Source organism: Balaenoptera ricei, chromosome X, assembly GCF_028023285.1.
Source record: "Balaenoptera ricei isolate mBalRic1 chromosome X, mBalRic1.hap2, whole genome shotgun sequence".
NCBI classification, from domain to species: Eukaryota; Metazoa; Chordata; class Mammalia; order Artiodactyla; family Balaenopteridae; genus Balaenoptera; species Balaenoptera ricei.
The window spans coordinates 50072129-50094508 of NC_082660.1; the positions used below are offsets into that span (position 1 = coordinate 50072129).

At 38.8% G+C, this 22380-nt stretch overlaps 1 protein-coding gene and 1 pseudogene across 3 annotated transcripts in view; one reads left to right on the plus strand and one right to left on the minus strand.

Annotated features, from left to right (window-relative positions):
• The window catches only part of KLF8 (KLF transcription factor 8), a 291207-nt gene that overhangs the window by 64573 nt on the left and 204254 nt on the right, over positions 1-22380 (plus strand). The window lies entirely within an intron of this gene.
• Positions 5421-6149, minus strand: LOC132357707 (TIR domain-containing adapter molecule 2-like; annotated as a pseudogene).

Below are 22380 nucleotides of genomic sequence, written 5' to 3' on the forward strand. Positions count from 1 at the left end.
CTCTGTGTAGGTCGCCTGAGGGCATCTGTTCTTAGCTCAGACAGGACAGGGTTAAAGGAGCAGCTGATTCGGGGTCTCTGGCTCACTGATGCCGGGGGAAGGGAGGGGTATGGAGTGCGAGGTGAGACTGCGGTGGCAGAGGCCAGCGTGACGTTGCACCAGCCTAAGGCGCACCGTGCCTTCTCCCGGGGAAGTTGTCCCTGGATCACAGGACCCTGGCATTGGCGGGCTTCATAGGCTCCCGGGAGGGGAGGTTTTTTTTTTTTTTTTTTAATATCTTTATTGGAGTATAACTGTTTTACAATGGTGTGTTAGTTTCTGCTTTATAACAAAGTCAATCAGTTATACATATACATATGGTCCCATGTCTCTTCCCTCTTGCATCTCCCTCTCTCCCACCCTCCATATCCGACCCCTGTAGGTGGTCACAAACCATCGAGCTGATCTCCCTGTGCTATGCAGCTACTTCCCACTAGCTATCTATTTTACGTTTGGTAGTGTATATATGTCCATGCCACTCTCTCACTTTGTCACAGCTTACCCTTCCCCCTCCCCATATCCTCAAGTCCATTCTCTAGTAGGTCTGTGTCTTTATTCCCGTCTTACACATAGGTTCCTCATGACCTTTATTTTTTTCTTAGATTCCATATATATATATGTTAGCATATGGTATTTGTTTTTCTCTTTCTGACTTACCTCACTCTGTATGACAGACTCTAGGTCCATCCACCTCACTACAAATATTTCAATTTCATTTCTTTTTATGGCTGAGTAATATTCCATTGTATATATGTGCCACATCTTCTTTTTTTGAGCTTATGGTTTGTTGTTTTTTTTTTTTAACATCCTTATTGGAGTATAATTGCTTTACAATGGTGTGTTAGTTTCTGCTTTATAACAAAGTGAATCAGTTATACATATACATATGGTCCCATATCTCTTCCCTCTTGCATCTCTCTCTCTCCCACCCTCCATATCCCACCCCTCTAGGTGGTCACAAACCATCGAGCTGATCTCCCTGTGCTATGCAGCTACTTCCCACTAGCTATCTATTTTACGTTTGGTAGTGTATATATGTCCCTGCCATTCTCTCACTTTGTCACATCTTACCCTTCCCCCTCCCCATATCCTCAAGTCCATTCGCTAGTAGGTCTGTGTCTTTATTCCTGTCTTGCCACTAGGTTCTTCATGACCTTTTTTCCCCCCTTAGATTCCATATATATGTGTTAGCATACTGTATTTTTTTTCTCTTTCTGACTTACTTCACTCTGTATGACAGACTCTAACTCCATCCACCTCACTACAAATAACTCAATTTCGTTTCTTTTTATGGCTGAGTAATATTTCATTGTATATATGTGCCACATCTTCTTTATCCATTCGTCCGATGATGGACACTTCGGTTGCTTCCATGTCCTGGCTATTGTAAATAGAGCTGCAGGTACATGTAAAAGTATGAAATTAGAACACTCCCTAACATCATACACAAAAATAAACTCAAAATTGATTAAAGGCCTAAACGTAAGGCCAGACACTATCAAACTCTTAGAGGAAAAAATAGGCAGAACACTCTGTGACATAAATCACAGCAAGATCCTTTTTGACCCACCTCCTAGAGAAATGGAAATAAAAACAAAAATAAACAAATGGAACCTAATGAAACTTAAATGCTTTTGCACAGCAAAGGACACTATAAACTATATGAAAAGACAGCCCTCAGAATGGGAGAAAATATTTGCAAATGAAGCAACTGACAAAGGTTTAATCTCCAAGATTTACAAGCAGCTCATGAAGCTCAATATCAAATAACAAACAACCCAATCCAAAAATGGGCAGAAGGCCTAAACAGACATTTCTCCAAAGAAGATATACAGATTGCCAACAAACACATGAAAGAATGCTCAACGTCATTAATCATTAGAGAAATGCAAATCAAAACTACAATGCGATATCATCTCACACCTGTCAGAATGGCCATCATGAAAAAATCTAGAAACAATAAATGCTGGAGAGAGTGTGGAGGAAAGGGAACACTCTTGCACTGTTGGTGGGAATGTAAATTGATACAGCCACTATGGAGAACAGTATGGAGGTTCCTTAAAAAACTAAAAATAGAAGTACCATACGACCCAGCAATCCCACTACTGGGCATATACCCTGGGAGGTGTGGATAGTGATCTGTGCTTGCACACAGGCTTCTTGGTGGCTGCAGTAGCAGCCTTAGCATTTCATGCCCCTCTCTGGGGTCCGCGCTGATAGCCACGGCTTGCGCCAGTCTCTGGAGCTCTTTTAAGTGGCACTCTTAATCCCCTCTCCCGCGCACCAGGAAACAAAGAGGCAAGAAAAAGTCTCTTGTCTCTTTGGCAGCTCCAGACTTTTCCCCGGACGCCCTCCGGGCCAGCTGTGGTGCACTAGCCCTTTCAGGCTGTGTTCACGCAGCCAACCCCAGTCCTCTCCCTAGGATCCGGCCTCGAAGCCCGAGCCTCAGCTCACAGCCCCCACCTGTCCCGGCGGGTGATGAGACAGCCTCGGGCTGGTGAGTGCTGGTCTGCACCTATCCTCTGTGCGTGAATCTCTCCGCTTTGCCCTCCGCACCCCTGTTGCTGCGCTCTCCTCCATGGCCCTGAAGCTTTCCCCCTCTGCCACCCGCAGTCTCCACCCGTGAAAGGGCTTCCTAGTGTGTGGAAACCTTTCCTCCTTCACAGCTCCTTCTCACTGGAGCGGGTCCCATCTCTATTCTTTTGTCTCTGTTTTTTCTTTTTTCTTTTCCCCTCCCCAGGTATGTGGAGAGTTTATTGACTTTTGGGAGCTCTGAAGTCTTCTGCCTGCGTTCAGTGTGTGTTCTGTGGGAGTTTTTCCACATGTAGACGTATTTCTGATGTATTTGTGGGGAGGAAGGTGATCTCCGCATCTTACTCTTCCGCCATCTTGAAGCTCCCCCACAACTTGGGTTTTTAATGACACCTTTGAGGCATCATACTTTTGGGGACCTCTTGTTAGGTTAGCTGATAAGTTTACCTTATGGTGTAGGTCATGTGGCAATGGGAATTTTGTCTGATTCTTCTGTGAAGCTGCAGGGTGGGCAGTAAGGTCCACAGGTACTCAAAACGGATGCTCTCCAGCATGTGGCAAATTTTCACACAATTTCCCTGTGTATGTGTAAATCTGAATCTATACATGTGTACATGCATACACACACAGTCACACCACACACACACACACACACACACACACACACACACACATCCCTAAGGCCACACCTTTACCTCTTTTCATTCTCAGTTTAGCTATTTTGATAATCCCTACTTACAACTGTTAATTTCAACATATATAGTTATTCAACACTTAAAATTATAAACATAAACATATATTTAACTCCAAATTGAATGAGACATTGTGCCTGGTGCTCTATGGGGAAGTATAGATTGATAAATCTTTTCACAAAAGCTTTTCCACAATCTTCATTTGCATTAGAAATTATCAAGTTTAGTCAAAAGTAAAGAATAAAAACACTTATTTAAAAAACACCATCCAACTTTGGCAGGCAGTGAGGGTGAGTGGTTAATGTTTTATTTGTACATGTAATTGGAGATATAGGAAGCAGTGTGGCAAAAAAAATGAATACTTATCATTAGAATTGAAAAAGAAAAGTGAGTAGTAAACTACTATGAGAGAAAGGAACTTTAAGTCACCATACAATGAGAAGAATCTCATCTTTGATAAGTAGTAGTAGAGGAGGAGGTTTGACTTACTTGCAGGATTATGGGAGAAGTTCCTCAGGAAACATGTTGGTTCATGACTATGAAGAGGTATACTACAGAAAGATGTGAGAAGACTCCAGTGTTAGTAGGGGATATGGAGAAGTGCGGATAAGGAAAAAGAAAAATCAGGCAGAATGTCTTTGCTCAAGGGTCCCTATAAAAATGTATTTAAAAAAAATCTGAGTAAGCATGTATTGTAATTCTTTTCTGTGACTATAAAAGTATAATGGACATCATTAGAAATCAATTATGTTGTAAACCTATAAGAATATCCTTTCATTGTAGGCATATACCTTCCTGCATCTATTTTAGTATATATCACATTATAAAATTCTGTTTTTTCCTTGTTCCATTTTCTGGTTCCTAGTTGTTCACACTCTGGAAGAAGACAAAGGCCTTTAGAGATCCATCAATCCAATCCTTTTTATTTCACAGTAAAGGAGAGTAAATTGCTTGCCCATGGTCACAATAATCCTCAGTGGCAGCAATTGGACTAGAACAAGGTCTCCTGATCGCCCATCAGGTGCTTTCATTACAACATGACATGCTTAATATATCATCCTGTCCCTGCTCTGTACATGATGGTTCTCCCTCATTCTCAGCTGGGGCAGAATGGCTGTGAGGGAAAGGAGTCAGTCTATTTGAGGCCCCTCTGGCTTGCTATGAGTGTGGGGCACTAGAAGAGGTGGCAATAAAACACATCTCCTACTTCTATCCCAAATCTAAAAATAAACACACACACACACACACGCACACACACAGTCAGTCTACTCTGATCACCTAGCTGAGAAATATTTCCTGGATAGAGTGTTTTGTGTGAGAAGAAATTTTAAAGGCTGCCATAAAAGAGGTTATTGATTTTAAAGGAGAATTTAAATTAATACTTAGAGATTTTAAAGGCCCAGGACACATACACCTTTCAGAAGCTCTTCAAATAAAGCCCTAGTTACAGTTGATGACTGGCATGGAGATCTTCAGGCTCCAGGGGACATCTCAACAGCACTCATGGAGTCCTTAACCACAACACTATCAAATGCACTCCTAATCAGTGGTAGGAATTGCTTCCAAACATGCAAATTCAAGCAGAAGGGAAAACACATTTGATTGGATTCTTTTTAAAAGCCCTACCATTTTCACATCTACTTTTGGTTTCATATTTATCAGCACCCCCATTCTAAATGTTCTATTCTGACTATCCATATTTCTGGGTGACAATACCGGGGATGCTTTATTACAATATACAGGAGAGGCTCCTCAAGAGGGAGGGTGGTCAGATCTCTCAGGGCCATTTTCTTCTGTGTGTCCTTTGAGAACAAAAGGAAAGTGTTATCATATTTTAAAAATGTCTATCCTATAATCTTTCATTCAAGGTTCAGTACAAAGAATATGAATTTAAAATATCATCTGTCATATTCATGAACTAAGAAAACTATAAGAGGAAAGTTCTTGAAGCTCTGACAATCTCAATTTTATCAAAAAATCAAAAAGTATCATAATTCTATAGATTGTCCTAGAGAAATTTATCTTTCTTGTGCTCCATAGGTTTCTGTAGAGTAAGGTTTTCTTTTGTTTAAACTTTTTTCCTAGAAATTTGCTCTCTCAAGTGAGAGATATCATTTGTTTACAAACAAGAGCCAGCTGTGTGTTGTGTGTTTCATCTCAGGCAATAAATTGCCTTTGTACCATATTTCTTGTCTCTTTCCATATAGTTTGTTGTATCTTATACACAGAGTCCTGAAAATTTCTTTCTACTTGTGTAGGAAAGCCATAACTTTCTTTCTCTAGGGCATTGATGGTTCACAGAGCAAAGAGAGTCCTTTCTCAGGGCAGGGGGTTGTTCAGGGGCCACATGGGGATACACAGATATACAACAAATACAGAGTTGTGTTTGTGCTGTCTGTCAATGGAGTTCATTAGGGACATATAGAACTGGGACTTACTTACACCAGGTATCTCTTTAAAAGTTTTCAGTCAATAATGAGATTGACCAGGCAGACCCTTTTACAGCATCATCTAAATTCTGTAAATGCTGTTTGCCACATGGCATCTCAGCAAAATTATTCCAGGTTTGATGGCAAAGTCACTTTGCAGCAGATTCTGGACTCTGAGAGCTGTGGCTCTGTCATCTTCAGCAATATCACAAATTTGAGGGAACGCCTCTTCTTCTGCTTCCACTTCAGGCATATCTTCCACTCCCTCAGCTCCCTCCTGCTCTACTGTTTGTATCTCTGTTGTATTGCTATGCTCAGCATCATCACACAGGGAGATTTCTTCAGATTTCTTGGAATCTGACTCATAATGTCTTTGATTTGTATCCACACTGTGGCATTTACCCTAAGAGAGAGAAAGAGAGCAGGGATCTGTTTTGAGCTTCCCCATACCCATTATAAATATCAAAACCAGAAGAAAGCTTTATTTATTTCCCGGCATTTATTTTCATTCCTGCACCAAGACAAGACCTGCTGGGTTTTAGGGATGTGAAGCCAGAATAAGTAGACAATTAGGACTCATTGCACTGGTACTCCATTCTGGATAACAGGTGCTACAAAAGCACTCAGGCGGGACACCTGGAAGGCGGGCGGTGGTGTGGCCCCGTGATTTTTTTGTCTTCCTCTACTACGGAGTGCTGTGTGACTTCTACCAGACATCCAGAGGGAGAGGTGTGTAGTCCATGGTGCACTGCAAATCCCGTACCCATGCCTACCGTCCCTGCGCGAAAGTCTGGGGACCGCTGAGTCCCCTCACTTTGGAGACTCGCTGCCACTTAACCCTTGGAGGCTGGCCTCGCTGGCCCACGGCTCTGAGGGCCTGGTGGGACCCAGGTCGCGGTGCCATGTGCGGGGGTGGCCCCACCAGTCTTATTAATTTTAATTTCCATATTATTAGCTATCAATAATAATATGCTTCTCAGAGGGGGGGAAAAAAAGGAAACTACCTTTGACATAGTTCTAAGTGGAAATGATAGTGAAGGCTTTTGAATTTCCCCTGTTGTTGTGTATGAATGTGTGTGTGTTGCGTGAAAAGGAGAATGCAGCTAGTGATAATTGCTGAATTATGATCTGTGGGCAAAGTTTGGTGGTTTGATGTTCATGGAAGCTGGTATTGCTTAACTCTTTGGGGGAAAATATATATGCACATACATATAAATATATATTGTGTAATATATACTTATTTATTATGTAATATTTTATATATACTTATATTCAGTGTAACCATACGAAATTGTCATTTTTCAGGTCAAAAATGGTTAAATATCAGCAATTACATATGGTTATACTATGTGTGTATGTGTGTTTTAAGATGAACCCGAGAGAGAGAGAAAGAGGATGAGAAAGACAGAGACAGAGAGATACAGAGACAGGGACAGAGTAGCAGAGAGAAAGAGAGAGTGAAGGATGTGTGTGTTTATGTGTGTATCTCATGGTAAAACTTATAAGTTGTGGGCATCTGTATCTAACTAGGATTGTCCTATAACTATGAAGCTGACACTAATTGTGGAGTTCATTTAGTCTCTCCATAAACCATCTCGGAAAAGTAGCTAACATTCTCCTTTCCACATATTTCTGAGAAAGGTAGTTGAACAAGCTTCTTGTTCAATCTCAATTTTAGGGTCTGAAAGCAATTGAATTCTGTATTACTTCCAGAATGAGAAAGGAAATAACTCATCATCATCTTAAAAAAAATTATAGTAGCCATTTGTATATTATAGTTAATCTCATGACTACAATTGAAAAATTAGTACTGGATTACAGAAATATGACCAAATCTTGTCAGCCATTTGATATGAAATCAGTTCCCAAGATTATTGTTTATTGTTGAGGTACTTGTTAGCCTCCTATTTCTCATGGACAATGGATCTTTCTAAAACCATTGTTGCTGTTTTAAAATGTTTCTTTGAGAAAGGACTGAGAATGCCTAGGTATAAAACGCACTTTTTTTCTGCAGCAAGTTGCTCCTTGCTGTCTGTTTTAAGGGTTATTGAATTATCTTCATTAATATTCAGCTTATGTATTAACACTTGCTCTATGCAGGTACATGAAAAGATGCTCAACATCACTAATTATTAGAGAAATGCAAATCAAAACAACAATGAGATATTACCTCACACCGGTCAGAATGGCTATCATCAAAAACTAAAAATAGAACTACTATATGATCCAGCTATTCCACTGCTGGGTATATATCAGAAGAAAACAAAAACACTAATTTGAAAAGATACGTGCACTCCAATGTTCATAGCAGCAGTATTTACAATAGCCAAGATATGGAAGCAACCTAAGTGTCCATCAACAGACTAATGGATAAAGAAGATGATATATATATATATGTATATATATATATATATGTGTATATATAAATATATATATATATACATATATATATATAATGAAACATTACTCAGCCATAAAACAGAATGAAATTCTGTCCATTGCAAAAATGCAGATGGATCTAGAGTGTATTATGCTTGCTGAAATAAGGCAGAAAAAGAAAGATTCTCTATGTTATTACTTATATGTGGAATCTAAAAAATAAAACAAACAAATGTATCTAACAAAACAAACAGACTCACAGATCTAAAGAACATACTATTGGTTAGCAGTGGGGAGAGGGAAAGGGAAGAATGGTGAGATAGGGGTATGGGATTAGGAGACACAAACTACTATGTTTAAAATAAATAAGGAACAAGGATATATTGTACAGTACAGGGAAATATAACCATTATTTTGTAATAACTCTCAATGGAGTATAATCTATAAAAATATTGAAACACTATGTTGTACACCTGAAACTAATATTATAAATCAACTATACTTCAATAAAAATGAAAGTGTCAAAAGCAGATGCCGGCACATAAAGTTAACTATGAGGCTTATTTGAGACAATAAAGTCCCGAGGCTGATTTTTTTTCTATGAATGTACATTTTTAGAAATAACAGTAGAATTTAATGATGTTGGGCTCAGAAGACCAAGGAATCTCTAATTCCTACCTTAGACCATAGCTCTCCTCTCCACAAAGTTCCTGAGGAAGATACACACAAGAAACAATGGTAGTGAGAAGCAAAGTAGATACTTGTTATCCAGAATTCTATTCAGAGTACTGTGGTAGGTCAGTCTGGAGCTTATGGTTAAGTCCAGAGGCCTATGGGGCCTCTTTCCTCTACCTAAACCAAAACCTACATCTCAGGGACTTACCTGATTGTTGGCTGCAATGTGACAGATGACCACACAGATAAGCTTGATCAGTAAGAGAACAGAGAACTTACCACAACCATGATCTGATATATTTTGAAATTTGACTAGTCATATAAGTGTTCATTCTTCTTAGAGAGGAGTTTAGAAGTGTGTCGGAGGAGGAGAAAATGTTCCCATGTACTCTGTCATTTCTAGAATTCTACATGCACTAAATGTGTTGGTTCTTTTGCCTCCAATGTAACATTTGAACAAAATAGAAATCAGCATGTAATCAGCTAGGGGCGCTGTTTAGGACAGCACCTTTGTTTAGAGAAGGCAAGAGCTCTGAGGTCAGAAAAATTGTGAGGGACAGTATAGGGCATGCTAAGGATTTTAGTGTTTAGAAACATCATGCTACAGTAGTATGGAATATTCCTGGAAGAAAGGAGAGACTAGTGGCAGGAAGACAGTTTGGAGGCTTTTGTGATATTCTGAGTGAAAGATGTAGAGCCTGAAATAAGGTAGTAGGCACTGGGCTGAAGAGAGGTAGGCAGATTCTAAAGATATAAACAAGGTGATGTGGCATAATCAAGATTTGGTTATTGATTTGTTGTGGGAGAAGAGGAAGTAAAAGGTGACTACTGTGTTTCTGATTTGGGCAATGGAGTGGAGAATGGTTCCAAGATAGCAAAAAAAGAGCAGGTTTTAGTGTGTGGATGCAGTATCACACTACAGATATTTTGTTCCAGAGTGTGCTTCTAGAACATTCAGGTAGATGATAGATGGCTTGTTATATATATATATATATTTCAGAAATATGACTGAATATGCAAATGAGTAGTATGTAGGTTGATATCTTCTAATGAAAACCTGGCATCCAAAGCCATGTATGTAACTGAATATATGATAACCTAATCTTGGAATTGAGCTTTGCCAAAAGAATAGCTGTGTGCAGGTCAAAGACGTTCTTCAGAAACATTTCATAGCCTCATTCAGGACATGAGAATTGTGTAATGGAGGTCCCAGTGATTTACACAAAGGAGCATAGAATAAAATAATGCAGCTTGGCAAAATATTCAAGGCAGGTGTTAACCATATTCGACCAAAATTATTAAAACCAAGAAACAACAACAAAAACCTTACATAAAATATCTGAAATTAATAATCTGCTGTGACATCAGTGAGAATGGTGGAGCAAAGACTACCAGAATACCTCTCATCTATAAAAGCAATGAGAATACTGGCAAAAATGGTCATAATCAATGTTTTCAAAGCTCTGGAAATTAACCAAAACCTTGTAGAACTCCACTGAGCATTTATTAAAAACCTTTGTATCTCAGTAAGCTTTGTAGCATTTTAACTTGCCCTATTCCCATGCCCACTCCCAGTTCTGCAGTAGCCTTGAAAACTAACAGTGTGTGATCACAGGGAAAACCAGCAACAAGGCAGTCACTGGAGGGGGCAGAGTAGGGTTGTACCTTTTTCAAAATCCCATTCTTGGAAAATTATTATTTGACCTGTCTGGCAGTTTATAGGAAGAACCCATATACAAGGCTGTCTTTTACTGACCTGATTAAGAGCTGCCTCAGTGTCAATAACCAATTCCCCTGGGACATTTGTCAAAAACAATCAGAAACAACTATTTAACATTATGACTGCCTGAGGCAATAGGTACGAGTTGGAGTGAACAATAGGTTAACCAGAAAAGCTTAAAAGTAAAATATAGAGAATGAGATGTCCATAGCTGTGTTGATGGGCATACAATGTATAAACATTATTTTGTAGGAAAATTATAACACAAAATATGAGAAAGAGAAAATTTTTGGCTATTATTGTATATTCAAAATATAATAAAACAAACAAGAGAATTAAGATGGTATGTTGCTCCACACACTAGGAAGCCCCTTCGTGGGCGGAGACTATGGGTGGCGGATGGGGGAAGCTTCAGAGCCATGGAGGAGAGCGCAGCAACAGGGGTGCGGAGGGGAAAGCAGAGAGATTCCCACTCCTGCATCGGTGAGTGCCGACCAGCACTCACCAGCCCGAGAGGATTGTCTGCTCACCCGCTGGGGTAGGCAGGGGCTGGGAGCTGAGGATAGGGCTTCGGAGGTCGGATCCCAGGGAGAGGACTGGGGTTGGCGGTGTGAACACAGCCTGAAGGGGTTAGCTCACCACAGCTAGCTGGGAGGGAGTCCGGGAAAAGGTCTGGAGCTGCCGAACAGGCAAGAGATTTTTTCGTGCCTCTTTGTTTCCTGGTGCACGAGGAGAGGGGATTCAGAGCGCCACCCAAACGAGCTCCAGAGACGGGGGCGAGCCATGGCTATCAGCGTGGACACCAGAGACGGGTATGAAACGCTAAGGCTGCTGCTGCCGCCACCAAGAAGCCTGTGAGCAAGCACAGGTCACTATCCAAACTGCCCCTCCCGGGAGCCTGTGCAGCCCACCACTGCCAGGGTCCTGGGATCTAGGGACAACTTCTGCGGGAGAACGCACTGCGCTCCTCAGGCTGCTGCAATGACATGCTGGCCTCTGCCGCCACAGGCTCGCCCCGCAACCGTACCCTTCCCTCCCCCCCGCATGAGTGAGCCAGAGCCACCGAAGCAGCTGCTCCTTTAACCCCGTCCTGTGTGAGCGAAGAACAGACGCCCTCAGGCGACCTACATGCAGAGGCGGGTCCAAATCCAAAGCTGAAACCCGGGAGCTGTGCGAACAAAGAAGAGAAAGGGAAATTTCTCCCAGCAGCCTCAGAAGCAGCGGATTAAAGCTCCTCAAACAACTTGATGTACCTGCATCTGTGGAATACATGAATAAACAACAAATCATCCCAAATTGAGGACGTGGACTTTGGGAGCAAGATATATTATTGTTTCCCCTTTTCCTCTTTCTGGGAGTGTGTATGTGTATGCTTCTGTGTGAGATTTTGTCTGTATAGCTTTGCTTTCACCATTTGCCTTAGGGTTCTGTCTGTCTGTTTTTGGTTTTTTTCTTTTAAAAATATTTAATCTTAATTATTTTTATTTTAATAACTTTATTTTATTTTATTTTACTTTATTTTATTTTTTTAATCCTCTTTCTTTCTTTCTATCTATTTTTTCTCCCTTTTATTCTGAGCCATGTGGATGAAAGGCTCTTGGTGCTCGAGCCAGTCATCAGGGTTGTGCCTCTGAGGTCAGAGAGCCAACTTCAGGACACTAGTCCACAAGAGACCTACCAGCTCCACGTAATACCAAATGGCGAAAATCTCCCAGAGATCTCCATCTCAACACCAAGACCCAGCTTCACTCAACGACCAGCAGGCTACAGTGATGGACACCCTATGCCAAACAACTAGCAAGACAGGAACACAGCCCCATCCATTAGCAGAGAGGCTGCCTAAAATCATAATAAGGCCACAGACACCCCAAAACACACCACCAGATGCCGACTTGCTCACCAGAAAGACAAGATCCAGCCTCATCCACCAGAACACAGGCACTAGTCCCCTCCACAAGGAAGCCTACACAACCCACTGAACCAACCTTAGCCACTGAGGACGGATACCAAAAACAACAGGAACTACGAACCTGCAGCCTGCAAAAAGGAGACCCCAAACACAGTAACATAAGCAAAATGAGAAGACAGAAAATCACACAGCAGATGAAGGAGCAAGGTAAAAACACACCAGACCTAACAAATGAAGAGGAAGTAGGCAGTCTACCTGAAAAAGAATTCAGAATAATGATAGTAAAGATGATCAAAAATCTTGGAAATAGAATAGACAAAATGCAAGAAACATTTAACAAGGACCTAGAAGAACTAAAGAGGAACCAAGCAACGATGAAAAACACAATAAATGAAATTAAAAATACTCTAGAAGGGATCAATAGCAGAATTACTGAGGCAGAAGAATGGATAAGTGACCTGGAAAATAAAATAGTGGAAATAACTACTGCAGAGCAGAATAAAGAAAAAAGAATGAAGAGAACTGAGGACAGTCTCAGGGACCTCTGGGACAATATTAAACACACCAACATTCGAATTATAGGGGTCCCAGAAGAAGAAGAGAAAAAGAAAGGGACTGAGAAAATATTTGAAGAGATTATAGTTGAAAACTTCCCTAATATGGGAAAGGAAATAGTTAATCAAGTCCTGGAAGCACAGAGAGTCCCATACAGGATAAATCCAAGGAGAAACACGCCAAGACACATATTAATCAAACTATCAAAAATTAAATATAAAGTAAACATATTAAAAGCAGCAACGGAAAAACAACAAATAACACACAAGGGAATCCCCATAAGGTTAACAGCTGATCTTTCAGCAGAAACTCTGCAAGCCAGAAGGGAGTGGCAGGACATATTTAAAGTGATGAAGGAGAAAAACCTACAACCAAGATTACTCTAACCAGCAAGGATTTCATTCAGACTTAACTGAGAAATTAAAACTTATACAGACAAGCAAATGATGAGAGAGTTCAGCACCACCAAACCAGCTTTACAACAAATGCTAAAGGAACTTCTCTAGGCAAGAAACAGAAGAGAAGGAAAACACCTACAATAACAAACCCAAAACATTTAAGAAAATGGGAATAGAAACATACATATCAATAATTAACTTAAATGTAAATTGATTAAATACTCCCACCAAAAGACACAGACTGGTTGAATGGATACAAAAAGAAGACCCATATATATGCGGTCTATAAGAGACCCACTTCAGACCGAGAGACACATACAGACTGAAAGTGAGGGGATGGAAAAACATATTCAATGCAAACGGACATCAAAAAAAAAGCTGGAGTAGCAATTCTCATATCAGACAAAATAGACTTTAAAATAAAGACTATTACATGAGACAAAGAAGAACACTATATAATGATCAAGGGATCGATTCAAGAAGAAGATATAACAATTGTAAATATTTATGCACCCAACATAGGAGCACCTCAATACATAAGGCAAATACTAACAGCCATAAAAGGGGAAATCGACAGTAACACAATCATAGTAGGGGACGTTAACACCCCACTTTCACTAATGGTCATATCATCCAAAATGAAAATAACTAAGGAAACAAAAGCTTTAAATGATACATTAAACATGATGGACTTAATTGATATTTATAGGACATTCCACCCAAAAACAACAGAATACACATTTTGCTCAAGTGCTCATGGAATATTCTCCAGGATAGATCATATCTTGGGTCACAAATCAAGCCTTGGTAAATTTAAGAAAATTCAAAATGTATCAAGTATCTTTGCTGACCACAACGCTATGAGACTAGATATCAATTACAATAAAAAGATCTGTAAAAAATACAAACACATGGAAGCTAAACAATACACTACTTAATATCCAAGTGATCACTGAAGAAATCAAAGGGGAAATCAAAAAATACCTAGAAACAAATGACAATGGAGACACGACGACCCAAAACCTATGGGATGCAGCAAAAGCAGTTCTAAGAGGGATGTTTATAGCAATACAAGTCTACTGCAAGAAACAGGAAACATCTCGAAAAAACAACCTAACCTTGCACCTAAAGCAATTAGAGAAAGAAGAAGAAAAAAACCCCAAATTAGCAGAAGGGAAGAAATCATAAAGATCAGATCAGAAATAAATGAAAAAGAAATGATGGAAACGATAGCAAAGGTCAATAAAACTAAAAGCTGGTTCTTTGAGAAGATAAACAATATTGATAAACCATTAGCCAGAATCATCAAGAAAAAAAGGGAGAAGACTCAAATCAATAGAATTAGAAATGAAAAAAGAGAAGTAACAACTTACACTGCAGAAATACAAAGGATCATGAGAGATTACTACAAGCAACTATATGCCAATAAAATGGACTACCTGGAAGAAATGGACAAATCCTTAAAAATGCATAACTTGCCGAGACTGAACCAGGAAGAAATAGAAAATATGAACAGACCAAACACAAGCAATAAAATTGAAACTGTGATTAAAAATCTTCCAACAAACAAAAGCCCAGGACGAGATGGCTTCACAGGTGAATTCTATCAAACATTCGGAGAAGAGCTAACACCTATCCTTCTCAAACTCTTTCAAAATATTACAGAGGGAGGAACACTCCCCTACTCATTCTATGAGGCCACCATCACACTGATACCAAAACCAGACAAAGATGTCACAAAGAAAGAAAACTACAGGCCAATATCAGTGGTGAATATAGATGCAAAAATCCTCAACAAAATAATAGCAAACAGAATCCAACAGCACATTAAAAGGATCATACACCATGATCAAGGGGGTTTATTCCAGGAATGCACGGATTCTTCAATATACGCAAATCAATCAACGTGATACACCATATTAACAAATTGAAGGAGAAAAACCATACAATCATCTCAATAGATGCAGAGAAAGCTTTCGACAAAATTCAACACCCATTTATGATAAAAGCCTTGCAGGAAGTAGGCATAGAGGGAACTTTCCTCAATGTAATAACGGCCATATATGACAAACCGATAGGCAACATCATTCTCAATGTTGAAAAAGTGAAACCATTTCCACTAAGATCAGGAACAACACAAGGTTGCCCAGTCTCACGACTATTATTCAACATAGTTTTGGAAGTTTTAGCCACAGCAATCAGAGAAGAAAAAGAAATAAAATTATCCAAATCGCAAAAGAAGAAGTAAAGCTGTCACTGTTTGCAGATGACATGATACTATACATAGAGAATCCTAAAGATGCTACCAGAAAACTACTAGAGCTCATCAATGAATTTGGTAAAGTAACAGGATACAAAATTAATGCACAGAAATCTCTTGCATTCCTATACACTAATTATGAAAAATCTGAAAGTGAAATTAACAAAACACTCTCATTTACCATTGCAACAAAAAGAATAAAATATATAGGAATAAAGCTACCTAAGGAGACAAAAGACCTGTATGCAGAAAATTATAAGTCACTGATGAAAGAAATTAAAGATGAGACAAATAGACGGAGATATATACCATGTTCTTGGTTTGGAAGAATCAACATTGTGAAAATGACTCTACTACCCAAAGCAATCTACAGATTCAATGCAATCCCTATCAAACTACCACTGGCATTTTTCACAGAACTAGAACAAAAATTTTCACAATTTGTATGGAAACACAAAAGACCCCGTGTAGCCAAACCAATCTTGAGAACGAAAAATGGAGCTGGAGGAATCAGGCTCCCTGACTTCAGACTACACTACAAAGCTACAGTAATCAAGACAGTATGGTACTGGCACAAAAACAGAAACATAGATCAATGGAACAGGATAGAAAGCCTAGAGATAAACCCACGCACATATGGTCACCTTATCTTTGATAAAGGAGGCAAACATATACAGTGGAGAAAAGACAGCCTCTTCAATAAGTGGTGCTGGGAAAACTGGACAGGTACATGTAAAAGTATGAAATTAGAACACTCCCTAACACCATACACAAAAATAAACTCAATTTGGATTAAGGACCTCAATGTAAGGCCAGACACTATCAAACTCTTAGAGGAAAACATAGGCAGAACACTCTATGACATAAATCACAGCAAGATCCATTTGGACCCACCTCCTAGAGAAATGGAAATAAAAACAAAAATAAACAAATGGGACCTAATGAAACTTAAAAGCTTTTGTACAGCAAAGGAAACCATAAACAAGAACAAAAGACAACCCTCAGAATGGGAGAAAATATTTGCAAATGAAGTAACTGAAAAAGGATTAATCTCCAAAATTTACATTCAGCTCATGCAGCTCAATAACAAAAAAACAAACAACCCAATCCAAAAATGGGCAGAAGACCGAAATAGACATTTCTCCAAAGAAGATATACAGATTGCCAACAAACACATGAAAGAATCCTCAACATCATTAATCATTAGAGGAATGCAAATCAAAATTACAGTGAGATACCATCTCACACCGATTAGAATGGCCATCATCAAAAAATCTAGAAACAGTAAATGCTGGAGAGGGTGTGGAGGAAAGGGAACACTATTGCACTGTTGGTGGGAATGTAAATTGATACAGCCACTATGGAGAACAGCATGGAGGTTCCTTAAAAAACTACAAATAGAACTAGCATACGACCCAGCAATCCCACTACTGGGCATATACCCTGAGAAAACCATCATTCAAAAAGAGTCATGTACCACAATGTTCATTGCAGCTCTATTTACAATAGCCAGGATATGGAATCAACCTAAATGTCCATCATCGGATGAATGGATAAGGAAGATGTGGCACATATATACAATGGAATATTACTCAGCCATAAAAACAAACGAAATGGAGTTATTTGTAGTGAGGTGGATGGAGTTAGAATCTGTCATACAGAGTGAAGTAAGTCAGAAAGAGAAAAACAAATACAGTATGCTAACACATATATATGGAATCTAAGGGAAAAAAATAAAGGTCATGAAGAACCTAGTGGCAAGACAGGAATAAAGACACAGACCTACTAGAGAATGGACTTGAGGATATGGGGAGGGGGAACGGTAAGATGTGGCAAAGTGAGAGAGTGGTATGGACAGATATACACTACCAAACCTAAAATAGATAGCTAGTGGGAAGCAACGGCATAGCACAGGGAGATCAGCTCTGTGCTTTGTGACCACCTAGAGGGGTGGGATAAGAAGGGTGGGAGGGAAGGAGATGCAACAGGGAAGAGATATGGGGACATATGTATATGTATAACTGATTGACTTTGTTATAAAGCAGAAACTAACACAGCATTTTAAAGCAAAAACTCCAATAAGGATGTTTAAAAAAAAAAAAGATGGGATGTTACAAAAAATTTAAGGGACAAAGAAGCAGTAATGGAGGTGTAGAGAAACGAAAAAGTTTTAAAAAAGTTTAAAACAAATAGCAGAGAGGCAGATGTAAATCCGACTTATCCATAATTACATTAATTATAAATAGACTAAATACTCCATTCAAAAGGAAGAGTTTTTTTGCATATTTTAAAATTGAAGTATAGTTGTTTTACAGTGTTGTGTTAGTTCCAGGTGTACAGCACAGTGATTCAGTTATATATAAATATTCTATTTCAAATTCTTTTCCCTTATAGGTTATTACAAAATATTGAGTATAGTTTCCTGTGCTATACAGTAGGTCTTTTTAGGCTATCTGTTTTATATATAGTAGTGTGCATATGTTAATCCTGAACTCCTAGTTTATCCCTCACCCCTTCCCCTTTGGTAACCATATGTTTGCTTTCTGTGTCTGTGGGTCTATTTCTGTTTTGTATATAAATTCATTTATATCATTTTTTTTAACGATTCCACATATAAGTGATATCATATGATATTTGTCTTTCTCTTTCTGCCTTACTTCACTTAGTATGATAATCTCTAGGTCCACTCATGTTGCTACAAATGGCATTATTTCATTCTTTTTTTACTGGTGAGTAATATTCTATTGTGTATATATACCACATCTTCTTTATCCATTCATCTGTCAACAGACGTTTGGTTGCTTCTATGTCTTGGCTATTGTAAACAGTGCTGCTATGAAAATTGGGGTGCATGTATCTTTTTGAATTATAGTTTCCTTCGGATATATTCCCAGGAGTGGGATTGCAGGATCATATGGTAACTCTATTTTTAGTTTTTTAAGGAACTTCCATGCTGTTCTCCATTGTGGCTATACCAACTTACCTTCCCACCTACAGTGTAGGAGGGTTCCTTTTTCTACACACACTCTCCAGCATTTACTATATGTTTCCTTTATCTCTCTTTCTGATCTTTCATTGTTAATGTATAGAAATGAAACAGATTTCTATGTATTAATTTTATATCCTGCAACATTACCGAACTCATTGATGAGCTCTAGTAGTTTTCTGGTAGCATCTTTAGGATTTTCTATGTATTGTGTCATGTCATCTGAAAACAGTGACATTTTACTTCTTATTTTCCAACTCGGATTCATTTTATTGCTTTTTCCTCTCTGATTGTTGTGGCTAGGACTTCCAAATCTACATTGAATAAAGGTGGTGAGAGTGCGCATCCTTGTTTTGTTCCTGATCGTAGAGGAAATGCTTTCAGTTTTTCACCATTGAGTATGATGCTAGCTGTGGGTTTGTCATATATGGCTTTTATTATGTTGAGGTACGTTCCCTCTATGCCGACTTTCTGGAGAATCTTTTATCATACATGGATGTTGAATTTCATCAAAAGCTTTTTCTGCATCTATTGAGATAATCATATGGTTTTTATTCTTCAATTTGTTAATGCGGTGTATCACACTGATTGATTTACAGATATTGAAAAATCCTTGGATCCCTGGGATAAATCCCACTTGATTGTGATGTTTCATCCTTTTAATGTATTGTTGGATTCAGTTTGCTAGTATTTTGTTGAGGATTTCTGCATCTTTGTTCATCAGTGATATCGCCTTGTAACTTTTTTTGTGTGTATGATATCTTTGTCTGTTTTTGGTATCAGGGTGATTGTGGCCTCATAGAATGAGTTTGGGAGTGTTCCCTCCTCTGCAATTTTTAGAATACTTTCAGAAGGATAGGTGTTAACTTGTCTGTAAATGTTTGATAGTATTCACCTGTAAAGCTATCAGGTCCTGGACTTTTGTTTGTTGGGAGTTTTAAATCAGAGTTTCGATTTCAATTTTGTGATTGGTCTGTCCATATTTTCTATTTTTTCCTGGTTCATTCCTGGGAGATTGTACCTTTCTAAGAATGTTCCATTTTTTCTAGGTTGCCCATTTCATTGGCATATAGTTGCTTTTAGTAGTTTCTTATGCTTCTGTGTATTTCTGTGGTGTCACTTGTTATTTCTCCTTTTTCATTTTTAATTTCATTGTTTTGGGCCCTCTCCCTTTTTTCTTGATGTGTCTCACTAAAGGTTTATCAATTTTATTTATCTTTTCAAAGAACCAGCTTTTTGTTTCATTCATCTTTTCTATTGTTTTCTCCATCTTTATTTCATTTATTTCTGCTCTGATCTTTATGATTTCTTTCTTTCTACTATAAGGTTGGCCAAAAAGTCTGTTTGGTGTTTTCTGGAAGAGGGTTCTAGTAGTTTTTAGTTGTCTTTAACTTCATTCAGAAAATTTTGTTAGATTGTATTGACAGCTGTCATATCAGCATTCATTTAAAAAAAACTTATCAAAATTGGTGAATTTTTGTGTAGCCATTTTAATATTGAAGATGGAAGATAAAGCAACATTTTCTGCATATTATGCTTTATTATTTCAAGAAAGGTAAAAATGCAACTGAAATGCAAAAAAAGATTTATGCTGTGTATGGGGAAGGTGCTGTGACTGATCAAACATGTCGAAAGTGGTTTATAAAGTTTCATGCTGGTAATTTCTCACTGGACAATGCCCCAAGGTCAGGTAGACCAGTTGAATTGATAGTGATCAAATCGAGACATTAATTGAGAGCAATAAATGTTATACCACACGGGACATAGCTGACATACTCAAAATATCCAAATCAAGCATTAAAAATCATTTGCACCACCTTTGTTATGCTAATCTCTTTGATGTTTGGGTTCCACATAAGTTAAGTGAAAAAAACCTTATTAACTGTATTTCCACATGCAATTCTGTACTTAAACGTAATGGAGGGCTTCCCTGGTGGCGCAGTGGTTGAGAATCTGCCTGCTAATGCAGGGGACACGGGTTCGAGCCCTGGTCTGGGAAGATCCCACATGCCACGGAGCGGCTGGGCCCATGAGCCACAGCTACTGAGCCTGCGTGTCTGGAGCCTGTGCCCTGCAACGGGAGGGGCCGTGATAGTGAAAGGCCCTCGCACCGCGATGAAGAGCGGTCCCCGCACCGCGATGAAGAGTGGCCCCCACTTGCCGCAACTAGAGAAAGCCCTCGCATGAACCGAAGACCCAGCACAGCCAAAAATAAATAAATAAATAAAAATAAAAGTAGCTATAAAAATTAAAAAAAAAAAAACGTAATGGAAATATTCCATTTTTAAAACAAATCGTGATGGGTGGTGAAAAGTGGATACTGTACAATAATGTGGAATGGAAGAGATCATGGGACAAGAGAAATGAACCACCACCAACCACACTAAAGTCCAGTCTTCATCCAAAGAAAGTGATGTTGTGTATATAGTGGGATTGGAAGGGAGTCCTCTATTAAGAGCTCCTTCCGGAAAACCAAAACGATTAACTCCAGTAAGTACTGCTCCCAATTCGACCAACTGCAAGCAGCACTCTATGAAAAGTGTATGGAATTAATCAGCAGAAAATGCATAATCTTCCACCAGGATAACGCAAGACTGCATGTTTCTTTGATGACCAGGAAAAAACTGTTATAGATTACCTGGGAAGTTTTGATTCATCCGCAGTATTCACCAGTCATTGCATATTTGGATTTCCATTTATTTTGGTCTTTACATAATTCTCTTTTTTCTTATGTTTATTTTTTTCTTATTAGTCATCCATTTTATACACATCAGTGTATACATGTCAATCCCAATCTCCCAATTCATCCCACCACAACCAACCACACCGCATGCCACTTTCCCCTCTTGGTGTCCATACGTTTCTTTTCTACTTCTGTGTCTCAATGTCTGCTCTGCAAACCAGTTCATCTGTACCATTTTCTAGGTTCCACATATATGCTTTAATATACGATATTTGTTTTGCTCTTTCTGACTTACTTCACTCTGTATGACAGTCTCTAGATGCATCCACGTCTCTATAAATGACCCAATTTCGTTCCGTTTTTTTGGCTGAGTAATATTCCATTGTATATATGTACCACAACTTCTTTATCCATTCATCTGTCAATGGGCATTTAGGTTGTTTCCATGACCTGGCTATTGTAAATAGTGCTGCAATGAACATTGGGGTGCATGCGTCTTTTTGAAATATGGTTTTCTCTGGGTATATGCCCAGTAGTGGGATTGCTGAGTCAGATGGTAATTCTATTTTTAGTTCTTTAAGGAACATCCATACTGTTCTCCATAGTGGCTGTATCAATATACATTCCCACCAACAGCACAAGAGGGTTCCCTTTTCTCCACACCCTCTCCAGCATTTGTTGTTTGTAGATTTTCTGATGATGCCCATTCTAACTGGTATGAGGTGATACCTCATTGTAGTTTTGATTTGAATTTCTCTAATAATTAGTGATGTTGAGCAGCTTTTCATGTGGTTCTTGGTCATCTTTATGTCTTCTTTGGAGTAATGTCTATTTAGGTCTTCTGCCCATTTATGGATTGGGTTGTTTGTTTTTTTAATATTGAGCTGAATGAGCTGCTTATATATTATGGAGATTAATCCTTTGTCTGATGCTTCATTTGCAAATATTTTCTCCCATTCTGAGGGTTGTCTTTTCATCTTGTTTATAGTTTCCTTTGCTGTGCAAAAACTTTTAAGTTTCATTAGGTCCCATTTGTTTATTTTTGTTTTTATTTCCATTACTCTAGGAGGTGGATCAAAAAAGATCTTGCTGTGATTTATGTCAAAGAGTGTTCTTCCTATGT